The sequence below is a fragment of the Choloepus didactylus genome, chromosome 20 (assembly GCF_015220235.1).
Source record: "Choloepus didactylus isolate mChoDid1 chromosome 20, mChoDid1.pri, whole genome shotgun sequence".
NCBI lineage: Eukaryota > Metazoa > Chordata > Mammalia > Pilosa > Megalonychidae > Choloepus > Choloepus didactylus.
Genome location: NC_051326.1, coordinates 5,271,603 through 5,277,602, shown reverse-complemented (window position 1 = coordinate 5,277,602; position 6,000 = coordinate 5,271,603). Strand labels below are relative to the sequence as shown.

The window sequence follows — 6,000 nt, the reverse complement described above, 5'->3', positions numbered from 1 at the left end:
CCAGGAGATGTATCTCAGCTGTGGGTTACATGGGTGAGATACATTCTTCCAGCCATAAAAATCACTGCCTTTTCTGCAAAAATAAGCAGGGAGAAATAATGACTACATTTTGTGGAGGTAAGAGGAGAGAGTGTGGAGGTTCAGGGGAACTGTTTTCCTTTCCCTAGATCTAAAGGAATGGTGTGATCCGTGCAGCCATTCACATTTTAGTATGAATAAGCCGATCCCTTTGTTCTTCCTCAGGGGGTTGCACTCCTTGAAGCATAAATGCATTCAGGTCTCAGCAGTCACCTGAGAGCGAGGGTAGTTCTATCTGTTGGGTAAATTCAGCTTCCACGTTCCCCTTCAGATTTGCAAGTTCCTGACCATATTGAATGTCCCACTTTAATTCAAAGTATTGATAAACACAGAAGTTCCTAACAGTTAGGTGCTTGATTTTCACTCTTCTGAATAATTTTAAACACCAAGAAGTAAGAACAGCTTGTGAAGAAGGCCCTTTAAGACACCGCTGTGTGTGTGCGCCTCTGCTCCTGCCGGATGGGCTGCCGTCCAAGGTGCGCCTTCTCTAATACGGGGAACCAGAGTGGACTCAGGTGGGAGGATCCACCATTCACCCAGAACAGCTGTGAAAATGCCAAGACACTCATGATGTTTACCACCCTCTGGTTCGATGCCCTGGACTTTGTGAAGCTGCAAAGAGACTCCACGTTTCCATTTCCATGAGCAATTTTGTAAAAGAAGATTTGTTCTACAGCTAACCTGAATCTAGCAAGTTCTACCGTGTGAGAGAAAAGAATCCACCTATGGGTGTGTCATTTCTGAAGCCTCAGTTTTCATTTTCTGAATCAGAGAACCAGACTCACACTTTCTGAGCCGAGAAATAGAGCGTGAATCTTAGCGGCAATCCTGGATGGGGAGACAGCCTGGGAAACACACTGGATGTTCAGATGTTGGAAGTCGGGAACAAGTTACCAGCCAGTAAGTACATAAAAGATAGTATTTGAAATTGGATCTGTGCTTGAGAGCCTGGGAGGAATGTTTACAGCAATTCTAAGGCCCTGACCAGAAATGAGGACTTAGGACTTTAAACCGCACCCATAAGCCAGCTAGAAATGAGTCCATGAGAAAGCAGGGCATCCTGGCACCATTTAAATTTGTTCTCTTCAAATGCTAAGTCTTCCTTAATGCCACTTTAACTCCCTTTGCCCTTCTACTTTGCTTACTTGGCAAAAAGAAATTGTGTTTATCTGCAATGTGAAATGCCTACATTTTGTTATTCTATGTCATAACATGACGCAGATCATGGTTGATCATTTTCCTTATAATAATAGCTAATGCTTACCTAGAGCTTACCATGAAGTTTTCAAATCATTTTACATATACTAGCCATACCAGCTCATTTAATCATTGCAACAACCTTATGGATTAGATGCTATTATTATTTGTGTTTTATAAATAAGAAAAATGAGGTATAGAAAAGTTGAATAACTTGCCAAGGTCACATTGCTAATAAGAGGTGGAGACAAGACATAAATGCATTCTGGTTCCAGAACCCATCGCCTGTGATAACTATGCCAAGCTGCCTCTTAATAGTAAGACCAAGTGTTCCTTTAAAAGGTGTTTTTGAAACTACTTTGATTTTAGGAAAGTTAAAGCTATAGGACTCTGCCTATCAAAATTCTACTTGTCCTTTAATCTTCCTCCCATAAATTTCAATATTTCCTCCATAATACAAGATTTCTGGTTGCATCTTTGAGGAGATCAATAAAAGTAATAAAACTCTAGAGTTTGATCAGGAAACAAGGACACAATTAACCAAAATCAGGAATTAGAGAGATTACCTCAACTCTGCAGTTACTAAAAGGGAATATCATTAAAAACTTTATGCCTACATGTTTCAAAACTTAGATGAAAGCAACAAAGCCCTTGAAAGACACAAATTACCGACGCTTATAGAAGGAGAAATAGATAACCTGAACAGTCCTATATCCATTAAGGAAATTGAATTTATAGTTAAAAACCTTCCAACAAAGAAAACTCCACGTCCGTTTGGCCTCACTGGTAAATTGTACCAACCATTTAAGGAAGAAATACTATCAATTATATACAAATTCTTCCAGAAAATTGCAAAAGAGGAAATACTTCCAAATTCATTCACTGAGGCCAGTATTACTGGATACCCAAACTGAAGGTGCTAAGGGAAATGTCCCAATACAAACAATATCCCTCATGAACATAGAGTTTAGAAATTCAACACTAAAAACTTATAAAAAGTATATTATCTCATGATCAAGTAGGATTGATCTCAAGAATACGGGGTTGTTTTAACATTCAAAAATCAATGCAATTCACTACATTAACAAATGAACAGAGAAAAACTCTACGATCATCTCAATAATTGCAGGTAAAGCATTTGGCAAAATCTAGCATCTCTTCCTGACAATAGCTCTCAGCTCACTAAGATTAGCAGGAAACTTCCTTAACCTCAGAATGGGCATCTGTGAAAAGCCTACAGGCCACGTCATATATGACAGCGAAAGACTGAACACTTTCCACCCAAAACAGGGATAATTGCTGATGTCTACTCTCAGCACTTCTATCCCACATTGCACTCAGTACAGTCAGGCAAGAAAAATGAATGCAAGGCATCACGATTGAAAGAAAGAAGGAAAACTGCCTTTACTTGAGAACTATATCATTGTCTACATTGGCAGTCTGATAGCTATAAAAGTGAGACTAGAAGCAATAAGTGAATTTAGCAAACTTGCAGGGTACAAGATCAATATACAAAAACAATTTTATTTTTATGTACTAGGAATGGAAATATGAAATTGAAATTTAAAGATGCCATTTACCTTATCATCAAAATACATGAAATAATTACAGATAAATCTGGCAAAAGGTGTGAAAAACCTGTACACTGAAAACTAAAAAAACACTGTTAAGATAAACTAAAGACCTAAATAAAGAAAACCTAAATTAAAGAAGATCAAGATATTTTGTTTAAAGTTTAGATGTCTCAGTAACATTAAGATGTCAATTCTCACCAAATTTCTCTGTAGATACAATGAAATTGCAATACAAATTCTACCAGGATTTTTGTAGAAATTGACAAGTTGATTGTAAAATTGCAAGAAAAAGAAATTAGAATAGCCGTAGCACTTGTGAAAAAGAACAAAGTAGGGGAGTTAATGCCACCTGATTTCAAGACTTTAGACCTATGGTAACCAAGATAGCGTGACAGTGGTATCAGTGTAGACAAATGGATCAATGGAGTGGAACAGAGAGTCCAGAAACAGACTTCCACATAGTTGGATGACCGATTTTTTTTTTTACTGTCAATTTCCTTTTTTTAATTCAATGTTATTGAGATATATTCACATACCATACAGTCATCCAAAGTGTACAATCAGTTGTACATGGTAACATCATATAGTTGTGCATTCATCACCTCAATCTATTTTTTGAACATTTTCCTTCCTTGTACCAGAAAAAGTCCCCATTTTTCTGCTCATTCATCCATACACTGGATAAAGGGAGTGTGATCCACAAGGCTTTCACAATCACACTGTCACCCATTGTATACTACATTGTTATACAATTGCCTTCAAGAGTCAAGGCTACTGGGTTGCAGTTTGATAGTTTCAGGTATTTACTTCTAGCTATTCCAACACATTAAAACCTAAAAAAGGGTTGTCTGTATAGTGCATAAGAATGTCCACCAGAGTGACCTCTCAACTCCATTTTGAATCTTTCAGCCACTTAAACTTTATTTCGTTTCATTTCACATCCCCCTTTTGGTCAAGAAGATGTTCTCAATCCGACGATGCCAGGTCCAGATTCATGCCCGGGAGTCATGTTCTGCATTGCCAGGGAGATTTACACCCCTGGGAGTCAGAGCCCACGTAGGGGGGAGGGCAGGGAGTTCACCCACCGAGTTATCTTAGCTAGAGAGAGAGGGCCACATCTGAGCAACAAAGAGGTACTCAGGGGGAGACTCTTAGGTGCAATTATAAGCAGGTTTAGCCTCTTCTTTGCAGTTGATGAGCTTCATAAGGGCAAGTCCTGTGATAGAGGGCTCAGCACATCAAACCATCCGTCCTCAATGTTTGTGAGAACATCAGCCACAATCCAGGTGAGGAAGCCCAACACCTCTGTATTTTCCCCCAGCTCCTCAGGGAGACCCTGCATATGTATTTTTATTCTCTGTCCAAATTACTTTGGGATATGTCACTATTTCACTCTAACCTATGCAAACCTACGAGGTCTCACTTCCCATTAAAATTTCCATGTAATTATGGTATTTGAATGAATTGTGCAAGTTCAATTGTTTAGGAAATATAGATCTTGTATCAACTAAACATCTCTTCCTTTGGTGGATGGCTGATTTTTCACAAAACTGCAAAGACATTTAGTAGAGAATTGATTGTCTTGTCAATAAATGGTACTGGATATTTATATGCAAGACAAATCAATTCATTTCTCTCACCATAAAAAAAAAAATAGTTCAAAATGGATCATAAACTTTAATGTAAAACCTGAAACTATAAACCTCCCAGGAAAAAACAGGAGAAAATCTTTCTGACCTTGGGTTAGGCAAGAGTTCCTTCAATATGACACCAAAAGCATGATCCACAAAAGAATAAATTGACAAATTGGATCTCATCAAAATTAAGACATCTGCTTTTCAAAATAAACTATTACCAGAATGAAAATACGATTGACAATCTGATAGAAAATGTTTCTAAAGAATACATCTGGTAAGGGTCTGGTATCCAGAATATATAAATATCTTTCAGAACTCAATAATAAGAAAACAAACACCCCAGTAAAAACTGGCAAGAGATTTGAATGACACTTTATAAAGAAGATACATGAATGGAAAATAAGGGCGTGAAAAGATGTTTGGCATCATTAGTCACTAGGGAAATGCACGTTAAAAGTGCAATCAGATGCCACTACACTTCTAACAAGGCAGCTAAAATTCAGGAGGGATCATGCCCAGTGTCGATGAGTTTGTGAAGTGACTGGAACTCTCATGCACAGCTGGTTGGAATGTAAAATGGTACAATTCCCTTGGTAAACAGTTTGGCAGTTTCCTAAAAGAGTAAAACATATACCTCCATGTGATCTAGCCATTCCTCTCCTCCTAATTTACCAAAGAGGAAAGAAAGCATATGTCCATACAAAGATGTGTACACAAATGCTCATAGATTTAGGTAAAAGGCAAAAACAAATAAACAAACAAAAAAACTGGAAATCACTCCACTGTCCCTGAACACACAAATGGCTAAATAAATTTTGGTATACCTATAGAATGGAATATTACTCAGAAATAAAGATGAATGAACTACTGATACATGAGACAACATGTGTACATCTCAGCAAAATTGTGCTAAGTGAAAGGAGCCAGCCAAAAAAGAGCACATACTGCATGATTCCTTTTATAGAAAACTTCAGAGGATGCAAACTAGTCTTCAGTGGCAGAAACCAATCAGTGCTAGACAGGATGGGGAAGGGAATGGGGGTGGGAGGGAGGAATTGCAAAGGGTCTTGGGGAAACCTTTAGGGGCGATGGATATGTTCATTATCTTGATTGTGGTGATGGTTTGTGGTGTTACATTTATGTCAAAATGTATCAAATCGAACACTTTAAACACATACCTTTTATTGTATGTCAAGTATTCTTCGTTGAAGCTATAAACAAGAAACAAAGAGAGCAGAACTGTAACAAATGCTAGCAGTGTTTCTATAAAATCAATGGCTGCTAGCAGTCCCCTTATAACCTGGACAAACATTCAAGTTGTGTTTGATAAGGGGGGCTTCTGATGCGACCAGAATATTTGGTCAGCCTACGGGATTGTTTCGAAGGCAGATTAATGTGTATTTTGGCAACACGTCGGCTTCTTGCTTGGCTGATTTAAATTCTGTGCTGCAGAGGCGAAGTCATTTGTATGCAGCCCGTGTCCTTCACCAGCAAACACAGACTCTGCCAGTTCT

General features: G+C 38.2%; 1 long non-coding RNA gene across 2 annotated transcripts in view; it reads left to right on the top strand.

Moving 5' to 3' along the window:
* Nucleotides 1–627: 627 nt before the first annotated feature.
* The window catches only part of LOC119516627, a 52,067-nt gene continuing 46,694 nt past the window's right edge, over nucleotides 628–6,000 (top strand). For both annotated transcript variants that reach the window (XR_005213337.1, XR_005213336.1), the window contains exon 1: nucleotides 628–978. This is a non-coding gene — a long non-coding RNA (uncharacterized LOC119516627). The remainder of the gene's footprint in view (nucleotides 979–6,000) is intronic.